General features: G+C 44.2%; 1 protein-coding gene across 1 annotated transcript in view; it reads left to right on the top strand.

Moving 5' to 3' along the window:
* The first annotated feature begins 2,131 nt into the window (after positions 1–2,131).
* Positions 2,132–26,265, top strand: part of snrka (SNF related kinase a) — a 137,602-nt gene continuing 113,468 nt past the window's right edge. Inside the window, exon 1 of the mRNA XM_039737366.1 lies at positions 2,132–2,371. The gene's annotated coding sequence lies outside the window, so the exon portion shown is untranslated. The remainder of the gene's footprint in view (positions 2,372–26,265) is intronic.

Below are 26,265 nucleotides of genomic sequence, written 5' to 3'. Positions count from 1 at the left end.
TCCCCACACTATCTTGACTGTGAGTTCTTATTAGGGAAAGTTGCGTTAGCTTCACACCAGATGTAATGGGTCACGTCTTCCAGAAAGTTCCACTTTTGATTCTTCAGTCCACACAACAACATTATCCGAAAACGTTTTGGAGGTAATCAAGGCAAATGCTAGACAGATATTTATGTTCCTTTTGTTTAGCGATGTTTTTTGCCTTGCAACTCTCCCACGAATGCTGTTCTTTGTACAGTCTTTCTAATGATGGATTTGTAAATACTGACATTAACTGAGCTGAGAGAGGCAATTGATTCCTTAGATATCTGTCTGGGTTCTTCTGTGACATCTTGGATGAGTTTTCTATGCGTTCTTGGTGTAATCTGGCCGGGCCGGCTGCTCCTGGGCAGATTTACCGCTGTTCCGAGCTTACTCCATTTGGAGATCTCTCAGAGTGTTTTTTTTTTCTTCTTTATTTCGCCTTGTACAATTTCTTGTATTAGGAATTTGTTAGTTTTTGAATACCCCTTGGGGTCATAGTGCAGGGTCAGCACCTCTGGAGCAATTGCAGGTTAAGGGCCTTGCTTAAGGGCCCAACAGAGTAGGATCTCTTTTGGCAGTAACAGAGATTCGAAGCAGAGACCGTCCAGATACCGGAGCAGATCCTCTCTGCTGAGTCCCAGGGTTTTTGAGATTGCTTTTCTAACTCTTTCCTGACTGATGTATTTCAGTAACTTTCTCTCTCGGGTCTTCTGGAATTTCTTTTGCTCGAGGGATGGTGTACAACTTGCTGACAAACCTTTTAGCCAAATTCACATTGCTGAAAAGATTTTCTATTGAAGTGATGTTTGTATTCACTCAGTCAATCACTGAACCAAATTAAAATGGCAGCAGATGAGACGAGACACACCCCGCTCTATTGAAACTAAACTTGTCAAATAATATAGGTGTTGAACTTTTTCTTTTCAATAAATCAAAATGATCATTTAAAAAACAGTATATTGTGTTTACTCAGGTTGTCAATTACATTACAGATTTGTTTTCTATTGCTGTTTAGATTCAATAGAGCAGGGTGTGTCTCGTCCGCTGCCATTTTAATTTGGCTCAGTGGTTGATTGAGAGAATAAGGGGGCAATTTTTCTTTTCCATAAATCAAAATGATTGTTTAAAAAACGGTATATTGTGTTTACTCAGGTTGTCAATTGTATTATAGATTTGTTTGGCAGTCAGATTAATTAAGTGCTATGAATAATCAAAACTAGAAGAAATCAGACAGGGGCCACAAACTTTTCATGCTGTGTATTTAACAGACTTGACATTACATACTATATTTTTTGGTTGGCAAATAATGGTTCAAGCCCTGGGGGCTCCCTCCCCATGAAGTCTACCCCTGACTTTGAAGGGTTCACAAACTTTCAAGAAGGACTGTATGCTATGAAGATGCTGCCCCGTCCAGGGTATGTCCCTGTCCTCCATACTGTTTATTAATTACGGTAGGCTTTACTATCCCACACCCCTGCTTCTGAGGGCACTGCTACTCAAGTGAGACATTCGGACCTGTCCGAGTTGTAATCTTAGGCTTCCAGCAATGTTCACGTAACGGACGCTGTCACTCACAAGGCACTGTAATCAAATTTGAATTACATTACCAACACTAAGAAAAAGAACGCGAGTTTCTGACATTTCAGGCACTTGCAGCTAAAATGAATAACTTTTCCTAGAATCTGTTAGAAGATGTTGGGCAACAACTAGACAGACAAGGGCACACAAAGCTTTGAAAGAAAAAATGCCCGCTAAGGAGTTATTTAAAAACAGCTTGATCCAAAGCCTACTTACTCAGTCCTCGTATCTAACGAGACACACACAGACTGAAACCTAATCTCGCGACAGCAAGTACTCGCGTCAAGTCCCGTAGTGCGGAACAATGGACGAGGCGTCGTCACTACGCATGCTCTGATGGGCGGGAACAGGGCTGGGCTGTGCGCAGAGGGCCGGCGGGCGGGGCTTTATACAGAAGACTGCGATGATGCGCGAATTGTGGGCGGGGTTCTGTGTTGGGACAGGGTCGTGACGTTAGAGGGCGGGCCGCACTGCTAAGCGCCTGCGCATTGGGCAAAGAAAGGCGGTTCAGGAGGCGGATTTTCGCTGACAGCCGCAGTTCCAGTCAGTGATGCGCTGCCGGGGACTTGGAGGCTGCTGCGAGTCGCGACACACATTCCCACGGAAGGGAGAGCCTGCTGGGCTCTGCCGTGTGCTACAGCAGCTAAGCTACGAAAACCACACACGCTTTGCGTTCCCTCGGATTGCTAGGAAGCTCGCTTAGCTCCAGACAGCGTGTGTTTGTATCTTTTTATGGATTCAACTTTTACGTTCTTGAGGATAAAAGGGGGTAAGTTGCACCGTGCGTTTTGGACGTGAAATTGTGTTTTGTTTGCGTCAGGCGAGCATTTCTAATCTGGTCTCTTTGTCAGCGTTTCATCAGCGACATGCTATTGCTGGTAGCCGGAATCGATTGTAGCGCCTGCGTTCTTTCTTAGTTGCTATTGTTGTTCCAGTGGTGATCGTCACTAGGTCGGGCCTCATAATGTGTTTTGTATCGTTCCTGCTGCAGATGGACCTGATCGCAGCCCTAGGGAAGTTAACCGTGAGAGCCAAACACAAATAAATCGGGGAAAACATTAGCGGGGAGGGGGGGGGTGGTGGTGGTGATGGTTATGATTGTTGGGTTGGTTAGTTGTTGTCTGCCCTGCGCAGATGGGACAATAAGAACGACGGGGAAGATCAAAAACGCGCTGTTTCGGCGTACGATGCGCCGCAGAGACAAACGCTGTCTTCCTGGGAGCGCATAACTTCAAGGCCAACCGCAATGACACCGTGCGAAGGGAAAAAAAGCTAGCGCCTTCATCCTGTTCGTGCTCATCAAGCACCTTAAACCGCACACCAAAAGGAGGAGAGAACCACGGGCATCCTGCTGCTTAACTACTGACTTCCTACGGAAAATCAATCGGCAGAAAAACAACTTTCTGCAGAAATAAAACGTCAAGTATCTGTAATGCACACCTGCGGCAGACACCCTAGAAACAACTAGTATCATAACACCGCGATATGTTTAAGGTGGGGTGCAGCAACAACACATTTAGCAAGTTTTATTGAAAGGCGACTTGAAAAAAGGTCGTTGTGTTTCCGTCTCCCGTGTATAATGTATTTATGCATTATTAAATTCTATTTTGTGACTTAATTAAGCCTGAGGTCAGATAATTCGGTCTTTATGTATAGCGCCTTCCGCTGTATCGCCTTTAAAATGTAGGATATAAAAATACAGTCGGTGGAAGTCGAAAGCAGGTGAACCAGTGAAGTAAATGACCACGCGAATCATTCAAGGTATCGCAGAATCTCGAGATTTTAAAAGAGTAGACAAAAAGATTGTGGGGTAAAACTGCCGCGTATGTTGACTTATTAAATTCATTATTATCAAATTAATTATTCTGGAAGATAATCAGAGATGCATAAAACTTATATCTATAATTTCTCCTCCTCATGGGAAATTTGGCTTTTCACATTTAAAAAAAAATATTCTATAAAAGCCCCATCTCAAATATACACCAGAATGACTAAAAAGAAAGGGGACTTCACTAAAATGAGCTAAAATTACATCGGGGCATCGTGAAGATGTACCATCCTTGGTATATAAGAGCCACATGCAGAGCAGTCTTACCAGCATCATAGGCCCCCTGGCAAAGTAATGCACTGGGGCACCCGTTTTGATAGCAGAACAGAAACATTTATAAGCATCAGAGGCATCGTGGGCCCCCTGGCGACTGCCCACACATTAAGTTGGCCCTCACCACATTTAGTGTTTTTTGACACACTTCTGCTGAGTGATGATAATGCAAAATGTATTTTTTATGATGCACACAATATGATATAAATACATCAATGTCAATGTGATAAATACACAAGATTATACTAGTTAGCATTTTTTTACGTTCGAAGAGGTGAATCCAATAAAAATAACCAATTATTTTCAGACTTGCTTGCATTTTCCTCTGTTTTCTAGCATAGCTTTAAAAGATTGCCTCAAAGCGATTACTTAAACGTTTCTTCAAGTCTTTCATATCCTGAAACAGCTTCTCATTTGTCATGTTTATGTCCTTTATATCTTATACCATTTGTGATCTTCTTTATATTATTCTTTATCTCGTTTTTGTCCTCCCGAGTGTGGTAGTTATTTCGGAAGTTATGGCGGTGATCATTACCTTCGGCTTGGACTGATTGTTTCGGTCTTCTTTGAACTCCGCAGGTGGAGTAGCAAGCCCAGTCGGAGTTGGTGGTGTTGACTCTCGGCAAGTAGTTGACAATGTGGAGAATAAGCCCATTTTCAGTTTCAATTAACCTTCTGGAATTGACAAGCTCTGCTGGCCCAACTCACTCGCACTTTCACTCTCATTCGGAGTTGAAGCTGTGGCATCAGATCCCGGGAGATTCATTCTTTTGCCTATCTGTTCCAAGTCAGTCTCTGCTAGGCCATATCTTGAACTTGAGGCCTGCGTAGACTTACATGAAGCTTTAGCTGTCTTTTCTGTTTCTTTCTGAGCTGTTTTTCTGCCAGTCATGGTTACACTTGCATATGTTGAATAAATGCAGAATACATCAGTTTTTAGAAAAAAGAAAGGAAAAATAAAACTGCTGCTAACGGAGTCCCTCTATCAAAACATATGAGACTCAACCAGTTATTTTCAATGACACATATTGTTGCAAGAGTCGCCATGCACATTACTGGTATGTGGGTGGAAGATAGGCACATGGTGAATGTACTTGGGCATCCACATCAATGGCAAGCTGGGCTGGTCTCATAACGTAGAGGAACTACATTAGAAAAGGCAGATGAACTGTTCCTTTCATTAATGTGGACCTGTGACTTCTCCCTTCACATGATGTATACAACTCTGTGTTGTCAGTGTGATTTTTCCACGCAGTGGTATGCTGGGCCGGTAGCATCGCTTCAAAGGAGGCCACTGAACCAACAAGCTGATCAAGAAGTCGGGCTCAGTTTTGGGATCCCCTCTGGACCGTTTGGGGGTAGTGAAAAAGAGAAAACTGATGGCTATTATGAACAATGCCTCTCATCCTGACATATTAACACGGAGGACTTTCAGCCTATGGGCGGCACGGTAGCGCTGCTGCCTTGCAGTTAGGAGACCTGGGTTCGATTCCCAGGTCCTCCCTGTGTGGAGTTTGCATGTTCTCGCCGTGTCTGCGTGGGTTTCCTCCCACAGTTCAAAGACATGCAGGTTAGGCGCATTGGCAATTCTAAATTGTCCCTAGTGTGTGCTTGGTGTGTGCTCTGTGGTGGGCTGGCGCTCTTCCTGGGGTTTGTTTCCTGCCTTGTGCCCTGTATTGGCTGGGATTGGCTCCAGCAGACCCCCATGACCCTGCAGTTCTAATATAGCGGGTTGGATAATGGATGGATGGACTTTCAGCCTGAAAATAATGTGGCAGAAGAACACTTTATACCGGTGGAAATCGCCCTTAATAATGCACCACTGTGACCGTGACTGCACTTCTTATCTGCAGCCAAGTAAAAAGTTTTATTTCTTTTTAGTAATTCTTCTGATTGTTTTCTGTAATATTTTTAACATTTTTTTGTCATCTGTGCAATAAGATGAAAAACGCTGATAAATCCAGAAGATTACACGTTGTCGCTTCTGTAAAAAAAAGACAAATTTCCCCCTTAGGACAAGTAAACGTCTATTTATCTCTCTCTGTGTTCAGCCTTCACACAGGGAGCCCCATGTACCCAGACTTCAAAGCCAGGACGCTAGAGCTGTGACTCGGGAGCATTGTACGCTGTGCCACACCTAGACAGATAGTTCTTTATTTGTCTCAAGGGGGAAATTTAGCTTATAGCTTTATAGAACTTTTATAGTAACAAACATCAACAACAACAACAGCAGCCCTCAAATACACAAGAAGTTACAAAAAAGAAGAAAAACCATGTGACTTGGCTAATTATAACAGAGCAGTCACAGCAGGCCTTATCTCTCTCGCTATATATATATATATATATATTGTAAGATATGGCCGGCCATGTACCCGCCAATACCCCAAGCCGCCAGGTGGAGCCCTCCTTGCAGCATGGAGGTCCCCAGAAGACCAGCAGGGCATTATGGACCATGTAGTTTTTGTGCACCGCCCTGCTGGATGCCATGGGGCCACGAGAGGGAGCTGCAGGGAGGACCAAGAATTCTTCATGCCTATGACCCGGAAGTTCGTCATAGGAAGAGCGACGGGCTTCCGGGGTGAGAAACATTATTTACCCTGACCCGGAAGGAATAAGGACTTGTGGACTGTTGGGAAGGAACACCTCCGGGTCAGGGAATATATATATATATATATATATATATATATATATATATATATATATATATATATATGTATGTATGTATGTATGTATGTATGTATGTATGTATGTATATATATATATATATATATATATATATATATATATATATATAATATAATATAATATAATATAGTGGCAAGTGGTTGGGGCTGCTACCCAGCCGGGACGCCCTGGAGGACCGGAGGAGGGCTTGCGCCTCCTCCAGACCACAAGGGGGCGACTACCCTGGTGGCTTTGGGGACCACGGGTGCAGAGCTTGGAAGCTCAACCCTGTAGGGGCCCGTGGTCACCGCCAGGGGGCGCCCTGATGCCTTTGGAGCCCTGGACCTCAGCACTTCCACCATACCCGGAAGTGCTGGGGGGGGGAAGAGGACCAGGAACACCTGGAGTGTTTCCGGGTGTGGAGTCGGCACTCCCACCACACTGGGGAGTGCCGATGGAAGATTGCTGGGGGGGCACCTGGAGCACATCCAGGTGTGTATAAAAGGGGCCGCCTCCCTTCATTCGATGGCTGGAGTTGGGTGGAAGAGGACAGAACTCGGAGGAGAGCGGACCTGAGAGAAGAGAAAGGCAGTGTGAAAAAGGCCTGGACTTTGGGGTGAAGTGGGTTGTGTGCACTTATTATTGTAAATAGTGTGTAAAAGAAACGTGTGGTGGTGCATTTAAAACATGTCATGTTCCATAATACATATTTATTTATATTTATATATATATATATATATATATATATATATATAGTGATGTATGGCTGGCTGTTCATCCCAGCCAATACCCCCAAGCCGCCAGGTGGAGCTCTCCCTGCAGTATGGAGGCGCTCCGAAGACCAGCAGGGCATTATGGACATTGGAGTCTTTATTCCCAGCCCTGCTGGATACCGTGAGGGCCACTAGGAGACGCTGCAGGGAGGAAGATGTTTATTTGCCCTACGCCCCGGAAGGATGTCCGAGTCACCTGGACAAGGGGAATGATGTGCTTCCGGGGTGAAGAAAAGGACCTTTTATCTGACCCGGAAGTGATAGGAGATCACATGGACTGGGGATTAGAACACTTCCGGGTCAGGGAATATAAAAGGATTATGGGAGCTCCCAGATGGCGAGCTGAGTTGGGAGGCAGGGTGATTGTGATTGTTTTGATTTATTGGAGAATTGTGGAGAGGAGCGTGCTTTGTGCACTTTATTATTATAATAATTTTGTTGTGCGGCAGAGACGCGTCATTGAGCTAATCTGTGTGAATGCTGAGTGTCCGTTTCTTGTGAGGGACTGGGGCTTTTCTACGGGGCGGCTATACAGCCAAAAGGAACGCGGACCCGGAGATGGACACAGACACCGCGCTGGGCTTTTATTATTTAGATAAATCCTATTATTGGACTTTTATCTGGTGTCCGACATGGTGTCTGAGGGTACAAGGGTGCGAGAAAACCCCAATCTGTCACTATATATATATATATATATATATATATTATTAAGTCCAACATCTCTCTGTATGTCTGCTTTTCATGAGAGAACTACTTAACGGATTTAGATCGGGTTTTTGTTGACCATTCCAGTTGATTTTGCTGCTTCTCATCGCGTGAGGTATTGCCGTTCACTTGTGGCGCTGATTTATTTGCGTGAATCTGAGAGAGAGAGGCTGCGGGCCGGGGTGGGGGGCCCTCCTCGCTCACTCATTCACTCACGCGCCAGTCTCAGGGTGTACTTTACATCCGTCTAGCTAGCGAACGTGAGAACTACTTAACGGATTTAGATCGGGTTTCTTTTCTATAATTTGCTTGAACATTCCGGTTGATTTTGTGACTTCTCTCATCGCGCTAAGAATCATAGTTTGCTTGCAGGAGCGATATATTCACGCTAATCCGAGAGACAGGCTGCAGGCCAAGGGGAGGATGAAGCGTGACGTCAGGAGTGGGGAGCCGGGCAGTGCTCTCCTCACTCACTCACTCCGTTTGTGTCAGTCTACCTGTTGCCACGTGTTGAAGCGCACCTTGCCTAGGTAGCGATACCTTTTTGTTCATTGCTTTTTAAAGTTTGTCCTGTTTCACTATTTTGCGGGTGGAGCCGTGGGGGACAGCTAGTATTGTATAGATTGATCTATAGTCAAGGCCATAAGTTTTGAGAATGACACAAGTGTTGGTCTTCACACAGTCTGCTGCTTCAGTGTTTTCAGATCTTTTTGTCAGATGTTTCGGTGGTATACTGAAGTAGAATTACAAGCATTTTATTGACAGTGACATTCAGTTTATGCAAAGAGTGAATATTCACAGTTTTGATCCAAGAACAGTTTGGTGACCAGCATGATGGAGCAGCGAGCCATAAGGCAGAAGTGAGAACTAAGTGGCTTGGGGAACAAAACATAAAAATTTGGGGTCCATGGCCAGGAAACTCCCCATTGAGAACTTGTGATCAATCCTTAAGAGGTGCGGAGACAAACAAAAACCCACCAATTCTGACAAACTGCAAGCATTGATTATGCAAGAATGGGCTGCCATCAGTTAGGATTTGAGCCAGACGTTGATGGACAGCATGCCAGGGTGAATTGCAGAAGTCTTGAAAAAGAAAGAAGGGCCAACACTGAAAATATGTATTCTTTGCATACACTTCATGTCATTTGAAGCCTTTGAAACTTATGAAGTGGCTGTAATTCTACTTCAGTATAAAAGACTTAAAAACACTGAAGCAGCAGACTTTGTGCAAACCAATACTTGTGTCATTCTCAAAACTTTAGGCCACAACTGTAGACTAGTTGGCTAAAAGAATGTGGGCGCCACTTCAGATAACTGAGCTTTCAAATCGAGCCCCGAGCTGGCCCTGCAATCTCCAGTGACCGCCATTGGCAGTAGAATGGGTCATACTGAAGAGCTCGATGACTTTAAACGTATCACTGTCATCAGGGTGCCATCTTAGCTCAGAGTCAGTACAGGCAATTTCTGCTCTGCTAGATCTGCTCTGGTCAGCTGCAAGTGCTGTTATTGTGTAGTGGAAACATCGAGGAGCAGCAGCAGCAGCAGCAGATGAGCTGCGAGATTGAAGACCATACAAACACACAGTGCTGAGGTGCAAAGTGTGCTAAAAATCGCCCATGTTCTGATGCATCACTCACAGTAGAGTTCAAAACGGCTTCTGTTTACAACATCAGCGCAAGAATTGTACATCGGCAACTTCAGGAAAGGGGTTTGTATGTCCGAGCAGCTGCACATGAGTCTATGACCGCTACGCCGAACCGAACATCGGGTGAAGTGGTGTAAAGCATGCTGCCATTGGGGTCTGGAGCACTGGAGACGTGTCTTCTGGAGTGAGTCAGGAATGAATCAGGATTGATAGGTTTGCTACTTTCTGACCTGAATAGTGCCTGCTGTACAGTTTGGTGGAGGAATCATAATGGAGGGGTTTGAACTTGGTCCCCTTACAAAGACAATTGTGAGTGTACAGTTTTGTGGCAACAGGCCCCCTTTTATGCTCCGGCATGCCTGTGGTCCTGTGCAAAATTCCAGATCCATAAATTGACCGGAGGAAACTCGAGTGACCTGCCCAGTGCCCTGACTTGAACCCAATAAATCGAACACCTTTGGGATGAACTGAAACTCTGATTGTGAGTCGGGTCTTCTTGTCCAGTGTTGGTACTTGGCCTCCTCAGAGGCTATTTTGACAGAATAAGTGGAGACCCTACATGGGGAGTGATCACCCATGCCAGGGTAATTGTCTAAGACGGTGGAGACCCTACATGGGGAATGATCACCCATGCCAGGGTTCTCATCTTAAGACGGTGGAGACCCTACATGGGGAGTGGCCACCCATGCCAGGGTTCTTGTCTAAGATGGTGGAGACCCTACATGAGGAGTGATTACCCATGCCAGGGTTCTCATCTAAAATGATGGAGACCCAACATGAGGAGCGGCGACCCATGCCAGGGTTCTCATGAGGAGCGGCCACCCATGCCAGGGCCACCCATGCCAGGGTTCTCATGAGGAGCGGCCACCCATGCCAGGGTTCTCGTCTAAGACGGTGGAGACCCTACATGAGGAAGACCATGGCGACAATGAATGAGGAGTGATCACCCATGCCAGTCTCCTGGAGCTATGAGGTGGCACCTCTGATCACTTTCCCATCTTTTTGCCTTTAAAATGGCCTAGAAATATACCTTTAGAAGAAAAAAAAAAAAAAAGCAAAGTCTGAATTTATGTGACTAATAAAACCGAAAAGGCAGAGTAGAATGTTTTTTATTGGGTTTTGTGATTGGGATGTAGGAAGAATTCAAAAGGGAATCAACGTGACAGGGTAAATATTTTTATTCTGTGGTTGTCTGGCAAGGTTTCACTTTTAGTTGCTAACCACTGAAGGTCCTGTTCATAAATACCGGCTACAAAACTCCACTGTGCTGTTTATACACACACACACACACACACACACACACACTCAGTACTGACGGCACTGTTGTGCTTTTGTGTGAGTGTGTGTGAGGTGCTTGTTGGGCTGATTGGCCTGTTCTTGTCACCATTGTTCTAATGTACAGTAGATGTGAATTAGAAAATTCTACAGCTGTCCGCTTTAACTGTTGGTCTGATGCGAGGGGCACAAAGAATGGGTTAATAAAAATGTTGCGGGTTGGTGGACAGCGTCACAGCGATTCTAGGAGGACAGCTGCTGCCTTAAATGAATGAGCTATTCACCACTAGCTTCTTCTCTGTGCCAGCCTTTGTCTTCGGTTTTTGGCTTTTGCATAACAAGCACCAGGAACGCCTGCGATTCTGCCTTTGCAGCGCCTCTGATATCAGGTTTGGAACTTGGCGGTGCCTGGCATTCCAGGAGCACACGTGTTATATCGACTTCATTGAACCAAATGGTCGTCTCCCATTTAGAAACTTGATGACATTTTTTTATTTCATACATACTGTCTCAAAAGTTCATCCAATTTAGTGCACCAGGGAGATTGGCAGGAAACAACACTGGGCAGCCATCCCTTACAGGACACGCATTCGCCCACTTGGGTCCAATTTTTGGGCTTAGAGAATGTGGAGTACCGGCTGGAAATATTAATCTTTTGAATTCAAGCTAAGGACAGATAGCTGGCACAGTGATACCTTGGAATCCGAACTTAATCCGTTCCAGAACCCCGTTCGAGTTCCAAGACAATTTCTCTCCTTTGAAATAATAGAAACTGGATTACTCCGTTCCTGGGTCCCACAAACTTGTATTTTTAAAATGACTTTAACAGTAAATGCACTGGATTTTAAGGTAAAAATATTAAGAAATAATAATAATCTATATAATAAAAGCCCAGCGCGGTGTCCGTGTCCTGTTCCGCGTTCCTTTTGGCTGTATAGCCGCCCTGTAGAAAAGCCCCAGTCGCTCGCAAGAAACGGACACTCGGCATTCACACAGATTAGCTCAACGACGCGTCTCTGCCGCACAACGAAAGGCAACTGAAACCCCTACACAGAGAGAAGACAGATTACGCCGTGATCGCGAAAGAAAGAGGCAAAAGCGTGCCAATGAGACACCCGACGAGAGGTCCTTACGATTGAGTCCTTCAACTGTGGTCATCCAACGCGCAGCGTAGCGCGCGCCAAGTTGTTAGTAAAAATGTAAGTTTAAAAATATAAAAACCTGTATTTACCTTCAAAAGCGATTAGGTCTTTCTTAACTTCAATTGTAGCTCTAACAGTTTTCCTCTTACTCTGATTTTCTGCATTACACTTTTTAGGGCCCATGGCAAATACAGTAAGTTGTTATTATATAAAAAAAAAAAAGAACACAAAACGGGCACAAAAGCATAAAATTAGCAGCGAAAATCACAAGAGATGCTTTCACAACAGCTTCCGACAACAAACTGAACGACAAATCGTATGAGTGGCCCGAGCGCTGGGGAAACTTACACACAGACACAAAAACAAGAACGTGTTGGGCATTCGGAGTCCAAAGCAGTGTTCGGATTCCGGGGCAAAATTTGTTTGAATTTTTCATCCGGATTCCAAGTTGTTTGGATTCCGGGGGCAATGCTGTACTTTATTTGTCCCAAGAGAGAAAATTTACAGAAGCTTAGAAAATATTATAACAAACAAAACAACAACAGTTGCTCACAAATACAAGTGAAGAATTACAAAGAAAAAAGAAAAGAAAATCTTTTGACTTGGTTGATGATAAGAGAGCAGGTTGTTGGCCATTGGATCCATTAGAATTTTGTTAAATATGAAGGCAAAAATGTACACATCAGGCTCCTTCCTTCCTTCAGGTAATTTGCTGTAGTAGAATATAAAAAAGCTGAAGGTTAATTCCACACTGAACAAAAAAGAAAGTTTGTGATGGGTGTAGTGGAGGTACTGGAATCCTGACTGGGATAGAGAGTGGCCCCTTACCCATCTGAGATGCCATTTTTATGGAAGAGTGGCATGGTCTGAATGCACATCCCAGCCCGGGTGGTTGCTATTCTTTGTCCCAGTTAGTGATGAACATAAAATGGCTGGACTGGTTTGGGACTTTCTGCCAAGAACAGAATGATGAGGCAGTGGTGCCCCCCCCTAGCATGGCTCCATAATTAGTGTGGTTTCTGAACAGGCATCCCAGTTGGGTTCACTAAATAAGAGACCACCTTGTTTTATAATGGCCTAGGGTCCAAGATAAAAGGAGACCACCTCTGTGTGTCAAGAGTAGGTGGGCAGAGCTGGCCTGAAAGGAGTGAAGAAAGGGAAGAGAGAGAAAAAGAATTGCGTTCTGCGAGAACAGGTCTTGTTGCAAAGAAGATTTCTTATGAACCCAGGACTAGCGTCTTTGAGGTTTTATCTGGGGTTTGGGATGCCCCCTACAGGTCAAGAGCTTACAAATAGACATGCCACATTTTGTCTGGGTAGCTTTCATCAGGTGGGTGACTTAAAGATGAGTGCTGAACAGCTGAAGCTTTGTGTCTCTTGTTCTTGTTCTTTTCTTTTCTCTTTTTTTAGCATGGGAATAACCTTTTACTATTCTTCCTTTTGCAGATGAAAGCTGACACAGCCTTACATCCGTTCCATGATAGATTATGAGTGTGCAGTAACTCGGGTTTATTTATCAGATGTATTTATATACTCCGTGGCAGGTCTTGTATGTCCTATGGGTGATATCAGTCACTTAGTCTTGTTTTATTTTGAGGCCCACACCTATTTATGATATGAATGTGTGCAGTCCTTTATGTATTTATGGACACTGCTTTGATTTGAAAATTGTTTTGGGAAATGAATGTGAATGTGGAGGTGAGGACAGGGTTTTATTGAACCAATTGTGTACTTATTACCAAATAAATAAAATCAGTTGTATAGCACGGATGAAGGGTAATAGATATGAGTTGTCAATAATGGATGAATCTGTACAGTAAACACTACCTGTCAACATACCATTAAACTGATTTAAAAATTAGCCAAAATGTTCCTAGTGTTGCTAATGGCTATTACTGCTTAAAATGACTGATTTTAAATTTATTATTCACATATGGCTACAAAGCCCCATTTTTAGTAAACATTCCTTCAGTGCCCTAATGGTAAACTCCCTTTGCTCAGTCGTCTTCTTCTTTTAGTTGCTCCTGTTAGAAGTTGCCACAGCAGATCATCTTTTTCCATCTCATCCTGTCCTCGCCATCTTGCTCTGTCACACACTTCACCTGCACGTCCTCTCTCACCACATCCATAAACCTCCTCTTCTCCTCTTACATGTCAGCTCTATCCTTAGCACCCTTCTCCCAATATACCCAGCATCTCTCCTCTGCACATGTCCAAACCAACGCCATCTTGCCTCTCTGACTTTGTCACCCAACTGTCCCACCTGAGCTGACCCTCTAATGTCCTCATTTCTAATCCTGTCCATCCTCGTCACACTCAATGCAAATCTTAGCATCTTTAACTCTGCCACCTCCAGCTCTATCTCCTGGTCAGTGCCACCGTCTCCAGCCCATATGACATAGCTGGTCTCACTACCGTCCTGTAGACCTTCCCTGTCACTCTTGCTGATACCCATCTGTCACAAATCACTCCTGACACTCTTCTCCACCCATTCCATCCTGCCTGCACTCTCTTCTTCACTTCTCTTCCACAATCCCCGTTACTCTGTACTGTTGATCCCAAGTATTTAAACTCATCCACCTTCGCCAACTCTACTCCCTCATCCTCACCTCTTCACTGACCACCCTCTCATTTACACACATGTATTCTGTCTTGGTGGTCCTACTGACCTTCATTCCTCTCCTCTCTAGAGCATATCTCCACTTCTCCAGGGTCTCCTCAACCTGCTCCCTACTCGCAACAGATCACAATGTCCTCAGCAAACATCACAGTCCACGGGGACTCCTGTCTAATCTCATCTGTCAACCTGTCCATCACCATTGCAAATAAGAAAGGACTCGGAGCCGATCCCTGATGTAATCCCACTTCCATGTTGAACACGTCTGTCACCCCTACCCGAGTCCTCACCATGGTCACACTTCCCTCGTTCATATCTCCCGACATCCTTATACAATACCACAAAAAGCCAATTACTGCATATGAAGAGGCCATTTATGCCAGTGTGGCACCTGCATTGTGCCGTCCTTCTTCTCCAGCAGAACAGGTTCCGGCTGAACAAAGTTCCACAAAATGTTCATCATTCTGTTGCATTCCCTTGAGAGCAGACAACCACCTCCTACAAATTCTCCGAAGGGATTTTAAGGCATTCCCAGGCAAGTTGGGAGATATCCCTCCAGTGTGTCCTTGCTCTCCTCCCAGTTGAATGTATTCTGAACACCTTTTCAGTGTGGCATACAGGTGGCATCCTAATTAGATACCCAAACCACCTCAGCTGGCTCTACTTTGAGCTCTGCATCTTATCTCTAAGGCTGAGCCCAGACACCTTTCAAAGGAAGCTCACTTCCGTCGCTTGTATCTGCTATCTAGTTCATTCGGTCACAACTCAAAGCTCATGGCCATAGGTGAAGGTAGGACCATGGACCGACCAGTAAACCGAGAGCTTTGCCTTTCAGCTCAGCTCTCTCTTCACTCTGACTGGTACAACTTGCTGACGCCACTCTGATCCACCTGTTGATCTCTGGCTCCCTTTTTTCCTCACTTATGAACAAAACCCTGAGATACTTAAACTTCACCTTTTCCCACCCTGTATAGGCACTCCTCACCTCCTTCTGGCTGAGAACCATGACCTTCACCCTCGGCCGGACCCCATCCATTGAACCCAACAGAAGTACAAAGCAGAGATACGATCCTAAGATCACTGAACTCAACCCCAGCTAACCCTTAGCTTTGACAAGAAATTCTTTACATCAAGTTTATGGACTGAATCGATGACCAAGGACAGCCCTGATGGAGTTGCACACCCACCAGAAACAAATCTGACTTGCTGCCAGCAGTGCATACCAAGCTCTCGCTCCGGTTGTACAGGAACCAGCTGTCATGGTGCCCCATATTCCCACAGGACACCCTGAGGGATACGGTCATATGCCTTTTCCAAATCCAAAAATGACATGTACAGTAGACTGGTTGGGCATAATCCCATGAACCCTGCAGAATCCTTGTAAGGGCAAAGAACTGATCAGATGTTTTGTGACCAGGATGAAATCGCCATTGTTCCCCTTAAATCTGTTGTTTGACCAACAGATGTTCCCTCCTTTCCAGCACCCTGGCATAGATTTTTCCAGGGAGGCTGAGTAGTGTTCCTCTTAAAAAGTTGGAGCACACCCTCCAGTCCACCATCTTGAAAAAGGGGACCAACACCCTAGTTTGCCAATCCTGAGGCACTGTCCCCCAACCTCCATGCCAGATTCTTGATGATGTCCTTTCTGGAGTCTTTATTTTTGAGTTAGACCTGAGGTCTGCCTCATATATTTACCCAAGATTGGAAGCATTTGGTCCGAAAGACCGTTTTCAAAGTTACTCTTGATCTTGAATGGAGGTTTGTGAATTTCAAATTTCAAATTTTCAACCATTCTATGAGCAAAACTGTTGGGATTCCTTTCCCAGGTAATGCCAGCAGTCCCTGTAAGGTCCGCGTGGTCTTGTGGACTTCTTACGTAAGCTCTCTTCTGTTTCTTTTTCCGTTTCTTGTGGTGGCGCCTGCGCCACCACCACCTACTCAAAGCATCATGATGCACCAACATTGATGGACTGAAAGCCAGAAGTCTACGTGACCATCATCATCAAGTCCTTCCATGAAAACCTAAATACAAAGAGGACTGTTTGACTGATGTTAGGTAGATTGCCCAGAGGGGACTGGGCGGTCTCTTGGTCTGGAACCCCTACAGATTTTATTTTATTTTTTCTCCAGCCTTTGGAGTTTTTTTGTTTTTTCTGTCCACCCTGGCCATCGGACCTTACTTATTCTATGTTAATTAATGTTGACTTCTGTTTATCTTTTATTGTGTCTTCTATTTCTCTATTCATTTTGTAAAGCACTTTGAGCTACATTGTTTTGTATGAATATGTGCTATGTAAATAAATGTTGATTGATTGATTGATTGATTGAAGTTAATCAACATGCAATGTGCTGCCACTCTGTGCTGCCATGATGAGTGACGATGACTTCCCCACCTCATAACGTCTTGTCTTCCTCAGCCGAAAAATCTCAGAGCTTTGTCTAGAGTTGAGATACACATTCATTTAGCAAATTTTTGGAAGATGATTAAGGTCACACAGGAAGAAAATAGTTATACTTAAGCCAATTTTATTTGCATTCCATAATGACTCAAATATCACCAGAAGCAAGGGAGAGGGCCATTGACATGCATATTCAGAATTGCTCAGAATATCAGAATTAGTGTCCTTAGAGCACACTGCCAATCCTGCATACCATTTCTGTGTTTCACCATTTTACTTGAAGGTTTAAATTATGGATACATTTTGGACCCCTTATGAGAAGTGGTACAACTTATGAGGAGGATTTAGGAGTCATTGTGGACTCTAAGCTATTGACTTCCCGACAGTGTGCAGAAGCCATTAAGAAGGCAGTCAGAATGTCCGGTTATATAGCGCCTTGACGTGTGGAGTACAAGTCACAGGACGTTCTGCTCAGGCTTTATAATGCACTGGTGGGGCCTCATCTGGAGTACTGGGTACAGTTTTGGTCTCCAGGGTACAAAAAGGACATAACAGCACAAGAGAAGGTCCATAGAGGAGCGACTAGGCTGATTCAGGGGTACAGGGGATGAAATTTAATGTTAGTAAATGTAAAGTATTAAACGAGGAAGAAGTCAGTGGGAGGTCTGATGAATTATTCTGTGTTAAAGAAGCCCGGACAGACACTGAGACAGCCAGAAGTCCCAAAACACACACTTTTATTTCTGCTCCTGCAGACCGCACCAAACAGTACACAAATCGGCAGTAAAGCTCACAGTCCTTTCTGTTCTTTTCTCTCTGTTGCTACCTCTACTCTATTCCTCACAAGCTCAGTCCTCTTCCACCCGACTTCGGCTCCTCGAATGGAATGAGGCGGCCCCTTTTATGTTACACCTGGAGCACCCCGATGAACCTCCCGCAGCACTTACTGGTGTGGCGGAAGTGCTACATGGGCACCCGGAAGCACACCAGGTGTACTCGGTTCCTCTTCCGGCAGCAGGGGCTCAGGGAGCATCCAGGTGCCCCCTGGCGGTGGCCATGGACCCCAACAAGGTTGAGCTTCCAAGCTGCCCATCTGTGACCCTGATGTAATCCAGGGGACTGCCCTCTTGTGCCCTGGGGAAGATATTGCCCCTCTCCCTGTCCTTCCCTTCTCCAGTTGTCCTGGTAGGGCAAGGTCCCTGGTACTCTGCCCCAGAGGAGAGATTAAAAGAGCTGAACCTTCTCAGTTTAAGCAAAAGGAGACGAAGAGGAGACGTGATGTGTGAAGTACAAGTCCAATTTATGATTTATAACACACTGGTGAGGCCTCATCTGCAGTCCTGCGTGCAGTTTGGGTCTCCAGGCTACAAAAAGGACACAACAGCACTAGAAAAGGTCCAGAGCAGAGTGACTAGGTGGATTCTGACAAACTCCAAGCAGTGATTGTGTAAGAATGGACTGCCATCAGTAAGGATTTGCCCCAGAAGTTGATTGCCAGCATGCCAGGGCGAATTGCAGAGGTCTTGAAAAAGAAAGAAGGGCCGGCACTGCAAATATTGAGTCTTTGCATAAACTTCATGTCATTGTCAATAAAAAAACTTTGGAAGTGCTTGTAATTCTACTTCAGTACACCACAGAAACATCTGACACAAAGATCTAAAAACACTGAAGCAGCACACTTTGTGAAAACCAACACTTTTGGAAATGACTGTAAGCCAGCACTTGTTGAGTGTTTGTTTGGTATTGGAGATTGTTGACCTTCTTCAAAAGAGGAATCCAATCCATCCAATACTAAAACAACTGGTTGCCTGCCAGAGTTGAAACACGCCAGGTGAAAAACTCCAGCTTGGTCCACTAGCGTGAAAAGATGATGAGGCCGATGTTAGCTTAAGGGGTTATGTCAAACTTTTGTGGCCTTCTGTTCTTCTTTCTGTCGTCTTCTTTTGTGACAGCAGACTTGGAATTCACGTCCGCTGTGTGTTTATCAGGTTGAATCTTTTAACCCACGATGCCCTGCTTTTTTTTTTTTGTTTTGTTATTCTTTTCTTCTTCTTCCTCATAGTCGTTCTGATGTCTCAATTATTACAGTCTGAGCTGCCATTGAGGCATGAAAACCATAATCAATGAAAAGAAATGTAAGATACTTGGTAGTATTTTCTTGTCTTTATATTACTCGGGTGACAAGGATTGGCTCTGACATGAGGAATGAGTTCAATGGAGAGCTCACGGCAGCCTTTACTCCACACAGCAATTACATACTTGCATATTTAGTGTTTCGTAACTCCGCTCCGGGGCAAAATACTTGCATGTCTTGGCAACTTGAACACCGTTTGCTGAATACCTAATGAGTGAGTTCTTGACAATTTTTTATAAAGGGGCTGAATTACTTCATCTGTCTATCTGTTCAATTTGAATAAGATTTGTGGTTGTTTGGGTGGAGTGATGGTAACCCACCTGTATTGACGTCTGCTTTGTTTCAACGTGTACTTTTTATTTTTTTTTACTCTTTTGCTCCCAAGTTTAAAGAATTAGAGAGAGAAAAAAAAAGAAATATCTGAAATACATTGGATTGAGAAAGCATTGGGACCCCGTGCCTTTTAGATAAAAAGAATTTTATTTGTACCCAGGTGGAAATTTGGCTTTTTACTGAAGCTCTTTAAATAAATCTGTTATAAAAAAAAAATCGTTTGAAGAGAGACGGAGAGACACTCTCACGTCCCGCGAGACGGTCAAGTCACGTCATAGTTACAACCTTTGGAAGCAAGTCCCATGATACACATGCAGAGCAGGTTAGAGATAATGGAAGTAGGAAAATTCGAAAGTCTCAAGAAAATGAGAGTAAAGATCGCATTAGCACAAACAGAAAATATTACTCGGTGAAATAACAGAACAGCGAAAAGAGATCGAATAGTGTTTGAGGATGTCTGGGGTAGAAGAGAGACCAGGCAGTGACGTTTGAAGTGCTGCACGAAATGCAGATCACGCGGCACGGGAGCCTTCAGCAAGCCAACAGGCGATCGAGCAAAGAGGAGGTAAAAAAAAAAAAATCAACTGTTATTTGATTCCCAATGTATCACCGTTTAAGAGGGGGTTTTGGATGAGCGACCGCATCTCCTTGGCGTGCATTCAGCCCCCCTCTTCACAACGGTGCGTAGCGCTGGCGGGTAAGGGGTTGGTGAGCAAAGCGAGCAGGGGGCAAAGCCCCTTAGTAAATACAAAAACAGATGTACAGTAAAACGAGTAACTTGGTCTGCAAGTATTTCGCATGACGAGCAAAAATTAAAAAAAAAATGTTAACTTGATAAACGAGCGAGGTCTTGCAATACGAGTAGTATGTATACGCTTTGTCTGCCGAGCGTCAAGTGATCACAACCGAGCTGATGGTTCTTCTCTCTTTCTCTCGCTGTGGGATTGTGGGTAATCGTCTCCCATGCTCGGTCTCAGTCGGCGTGCCTCACTCGTATAGTCAACATCTGTCTGAGTGTATGCAGTTTACTATAGCATTGTGACCCCATGTGTGTGCGTAAAGCATTTTTTTAATTTTGTGCCTAAGCGTAGTGACTGTACTACAACAAAAAAAATGTCAGGCTTAGAATTTTGGAGACTAATTTTAATTTTAGGGTTAGGTTCTGGAGGGTTATTGTATCAAGTTTAGAGACCCAGGTTACTGTTGTCGCCTGGTTTGTGAGGTTAAGTTTAGGATTTGGGTAGGGGTAGATTTTTTACATTTTTAAAGCGTGCTGTAACGGTTGCTACATATTTTATGTGCTGTTTATCTGTTTCTGCTGCTTGCTCCCTTTGGAATACTGTCATATTCCTTGTCTCCTCAGAGAGTCAAGGCTGGGGGGCTGTCAAGAGGCGGGGCCTGTTAAAGCCCATTGTGGCACTTCCTGTGTGATTTTGGGCTATGCAAAAAAAAACTGTATTGTGTTGTATATGAATATATGAAAAAGTTTGGGAACTCCTCTTAATTCTTTGGATTTTTGTTTCTCATTGGCTGAGCTTTCAAAGTAGCAACTTCCTTTTAATATCTGACATACCTCATGGAAACAGTAAGATTTCAGCGGTGACATTAAGTGTATTGGATTAACAGAAAATATGCAATATGCATCATAACAAAATTAGACAGGTGCACAAATGTGGGCACCCAACAGATATATGACATCAATACTTGGATAGATAAATACTTTATTAATCCCACGGGGAAATTCACATAAACCAGCAGCAGCATACTGAAACTAAAAAAACGATATTAAATTAAATAGTAATAAAAATGCATGTAAAAGCAGACAATAACTTTGAGTAATGTTAACGTTTACTCCCCCGGGTGGAATTGAAGAGTCGCATAGTCTGGGGTCTGCTCAGTCTGTCAGTGGAGCAGGACGTTGACCGCAGTCTGTCGCTGAAGCTGCTCCTCTGTCTGGAGATGATCCTGTTCAGTGGATGCGGTGGATTCTCCATGATTGACAGGAGTCTGCTCAGCGCCCGTCGCTCTGCCACAGATGTCAAACTGTCTAGCTTTATTCCTGCTATAGAGCCTGCCTTCTTAACAAGTTTGTCCAGGCGTGAGCCGTCCTTCATCTTTATGCTGCCTCCCCAGCACACCACCGCATAGAAGAGGGCACTCGCCACAACCGTCTGGTAGAACATCTGCAGCATCTTATTGCAGATGTTGAAGGACGCCAGCCTTCTAAGGAAGTATAGTCGGCTCTGTCCTCTGTTGCACAGAGCATCAGTATTGGCAGTCCAGTCCAATTTATCATCCACCTGTACTCCCAGATATTTATAGGTCTGCACCCTCTGCACAGTCACCTCTGATGATCACGGGGTCCATGAGGGGCCTGGGCCTCCTAAAATCCACCACCAGCTCCTTGGTTTTGCTGGTGTTCAGTTGTAAGTGGTTTGAGTCGCACCATTTAACAAAGTCCTTGATCAGGTTCCTGTACTCCTCCTCCTGCCCACTCCTGATGCAGCCCACCATAGCAGTGTCGTCAGAGAACTTTTGCACGTGGCAGGACTCCGAGTTGTATTAGAAGTCTGATGTATGTTGGCTGAACAGGACCGGAGAAAGTACAGTCACCTGCTGCGCTCCTGTGCTGCTGACCACAATGTCAGACCTGTAGTTCCTAAGACACACAAACTGAGGTCTGTCTATAAGAGAGTCCACATTCCATGCCACCAGGTATGAATCTACTCCCATTTCTGTCAGCTTGTCCCTAAGGAGCAGAGGATGGATGGTGTTGAAGGCGCTAGAGAAGTCCAGAAACATAATTCTTACAGCATCACTGCCTCTGTCCAAGTGTAAGAGGGATCGGTGTAGCATATAGATGATGGCATCCTCCGATCCCACCTTCTCCTGGTATGAGAACTGCAGAGGGTCCAGGGCGTGGTGGACCTGTGGCCTCAGGTGGTGAAGCAGCAGCCGCTCCATGGTCTTCATCACATGTGACGTCAGAGCGACAGGCCAGAAGTCATTCAGGTCACTAGGATGTGATACCTTTGGGACTGGGGTGATATGAGATGTTTTCCAAAGCCTCGGGACTCTCCCCTGTTCCAGGCTCAGGTTGAAGACGCACTGTAGAGGACTCCCCAGCTCCAACGCACAGGCCTTCAGCAGTCGTGGCGATACTCCATCTGGACCCGCTGCTTTGCTGGCACAAAGTCTTCTCAGCTCTAAGCTCACATGGGCTGCTGTAATTGTTGTAATGGTTGGGGATGTCTCACCTATGCTGGTATCAGCAGAAGGATGGTTGGAGGGTGCAGTACTCCGAGGTGAGAGTGGGTTAGGGTGGTCAACAAGCGACTCTGTTTGTGGCGTGAGTGCAGAAAGGGCTTCTTTCTCATCACCCTGCCATACAGATGTTCTTTGTGCAAATTGTGCTGAATTGTAGAACGATGTACAGATACACCATCTGCAGCAAGATGTTACTGCAGGTCTTTGGAGGTGATCTGTGGGTTGTTCCACTGTAGCCATTCTCACAATCCTCTGCATGTGCCGCTCTTGTATTTTTCTTGGCCTGCCAGACCTGCTGGTTTAACAGTAACTGTGCCTGTGGCCTTCCATTTCCTGATTCCATTCCTTACAGTTGAAACTGACAGTTTAAACCTCTGAGTGAGCTTTTTGTAGCCTTCCCCTAAACCAGGAGACTCAACAATCTTTGTTTTCAGATCTTTTGAGAGTTGCTTTGAGGATCCCATGCTGTCTGTCACTCTTCAGAGGAGAGTCAAAGGGAAGGAAGCACAACTTGTGATGACCACCTTAAATACCTTTGACCACTCGTGATTGGACTCATCTGTCTATGAAGTTTCACGAAGCTAAGGAAGCTTCACGAGCTCATCCAACCAAGTAATCAGCATTGAGCAGTGACAGGCATTCAAATCAGCACAATGACAAGGGGACCCACATTTGTGCACAGCCAGTTTTTCACATTTAATTTGATTTCATACAATTAAATACTGCGTCACTAAAAGTCTTTGTTCAGAAAACACTGCAGTACTCCGATGTTCCTAGTTAATGAAAGACATACCACTGTTATCTTTACTGTTGAAGTGAAAGTCAATTATTATGCAGGCTGAGAGAGGTTCCCAAACTTTTTCATATGACTGTATATGTCCGAGGGAATGAGTATTTTAAGGATACTGTATCTCTAAGTGGAGCAGGGGGCCAAACCACACCTGTGGGTCCTTGCATAAACGCACTGGTGTGTGTCGTATGAGAAAGAACCAACTTTAAAAGGACAAGGAGGCATGCATTTTAAAAAAGAAAGGATTACTTAAGAAGGAGCTGGGAAAGTGGATTAGAAAGGAAGCGATCTGTAAGGCAAGAAACGCTCCGTAGCTAGAATGGTTCGGGCGCAAAGGAAAAAAGAAAGAGTGCCGGCTGACCAGGGATGGTCATCTTAGTGGACGGCTTTGCCTTGTATTTGTGATGCTTGCGTCTTCCATGGAGGGACATTAACACCATTACACCCGGGTGAGGTGGACTTCAGCATTCAAAATAAGAGTTGTCTTCAAACTGGTGAGAATACTGACTCGTTAGATATAAAAGAAGCATGTTGGATTTGTCGGCGAAATTCCCAGCCCAGTAGGATTCAAAGCTAAATCAAAGTCGATATAAAGGGGACTGGGGAACACGTAGGGTGTATATGTCTAATTTGTATTTGTGTATATATACAGTGGTGTGAAAAACTATTTGCCCCCTTCCTGATTTCTTATTCTTTTGCATGTTTGTCACACAAAATGTTTCTGATCATCAAACACATTTAACCATTAGTCAAATATAACACAAGTAAACACAAAATGCAGTTTTTAAATGATGGTTTTATTATTTAGGAGAAAAAATCCAAACCTACATGGCCCTGTGTGAAAAAGTAATTGCCCCTGAACCTAATAACTGGTTGGGCCACCCTTAGCAGCAATAACTGCAATCAAGCGTGGTGTATAACTTGCAATGAGTTTAATTTCCTGGAGGAATTTTGGCCCACTCATCTTTGCAGAATTGTTGTAATTCAGCTTTATTTGAGCTGGTTTTCTAGCATGAACCGCACCTTTTTAAGGTCATGCCATAGCATCTCAATTGGATTCAGGTCAGGACTTTGACTAGGCCACTCCAAAGTCTTCATTTTGTTTTTCTTCAGCCATTCAGAGGTGGATTTGCTGGTGTGTTTTGGGTCATTGTCCTGTTGCAGCACCCAAGATCGCTTCAGCTTGAGTTGACGAACAGATGGCAAAAACGGACATTCTCCTTCAGGATTGGCCGTAGACAGTAGAATTCATGGTTCCATCTATCACAGCAAGCCTTCCAGGTCCTGAAGCAGCAAAACCACCCCAGACCATCACACTACCACCACCATATTTTACTGTTGGTATGATGTTCTTTTCTGAAATGCTGTGTTCCAAAACGCCAGATGTAATTTGGGACATTTGCCTTCCAAAAGTTCAACTTTTGTCTCATCAGTCCACAAGGTATTTTCCCAAAAGTCTTGGCAATCATTGAGATGTTTCTTAGCAAAATTGAGACTGAGCCCTAATGTTCTTTTTGCTTAACAGTGGTTTCCTTGGAAATCTGCCATGCAGGCCGTTTTGCCCAGTCTCTTTCTTATGGTGGAGTCGTGAACACTGACCTTAATTGAGGCAAGTGAGGCCTGCAGTTCTTTAGTGTGTTGTCCTGGGGTGTTTTGTGACCTCTCGGATGAGTCGCTCTGCGCTCTTGGGGTAATTTTGGTCTACCGGCCACTCCTGGGAAGGTTCACCACTGTTCCATGTTTTTGCCATTTGTGGATAATGGCTCTCACTGTGGTTCGCTGGAGTCCCAAAGCTTTAGAAATGGCTTTATAACCTTTACCAGACTGATAGATCTCAATTACTTCTGTTCTCATTTGTTCCTGAATTTCTTTGGATCTTGGCATGATGTCTAGCTTTTGAGGTGCTTTTGGTCTACTTCTCTGTGTCAGGCAGCTCCTATTAAAGTGATTTCTTGATTGAAACAGGTGTGGCAGTAATCAGGCCTGGGGTGGCTCATTGAAATTGAACTCAGGTGTGATACACCACAGTTAGGTGGCCCAACCAGATTTTTAACAAGGGGCAATTACTTTTTCACACAGGGCCATGTAGGTTTGGATTTTTTTCTCCTAAATAATAAAACCATCATTTAAAAACTGCATTTTGTGTTTACTTGTGTTATATTTGACTAATGGTTAAACGTGTTTGATGATCAGAAACATTTTGTGTGACAAACATGCAAAAGAATAAGAAATCAGGAAGGGGGCAAATAGTTTTTCACACCACTGTATATATATATTTATATATTTTTGTGCTGTCCATAAATGGTCGTATTTCTTCTATTTTTTTGTTCTTGTCTCATTTCCTTTTCTGTGGAGTGCATTATAGAGGTGGTCAAGGGGGTGGTCATATTAATTAGTATCTATTTGTTCTGGGTTTGTGTAGGATTGGTTAAAGTTTTTTTTTATTGTTTTGTTTGGTCGTTTATGATGTATGTTCTTGTTTGCTTAATTGACTTAATTGTTTGGGTGGTTATTTTCTTTTTAAAACCATAAAGGACATCTTTATCAAAGGGGATCAAATTGGGGCTAAGGTTCTGTCTGGTTCCGTTCCAATATAATTAGTTTCTTTATAAGAGTCGGAGATTCTCGTGTGTGCCGGGCTCCTCATTTTACTTTTAAGAGAAACTCACTACAGTGCGTCATGATAATAGAAGAGTACCAAAAAAATGAGTAGAAAAGCTCCACCCGAATAAGGCTGTAGCAGTGCAAGCGATGAACCTGTTTAACAACAATGCAATATCATATTTCTATGAAATCCTCAAAAGGAGGCAAAAGCAAC

This window comes from Polypterus senegalus, chromosome 15 (genome assembly GCF_016835505.1).
Source record: "Polypterus senegalus isolate Bchr_013 chromosome 15, ASM1683550v1, whole genome shotgun sequence".
In the NCBI taxonomy this organism is placed as follows: domain Eukaryota; kingdom Metazoa; phylum Chordata; class Cladistia; order Polypteriformes; family Polypteridae; genus Polypterus; species Polypterus senegalus.
Note: the sequence above shows the minus strand (reverse complement) of the source record. Positions and strands in the feature narration are given on the sequence as shown.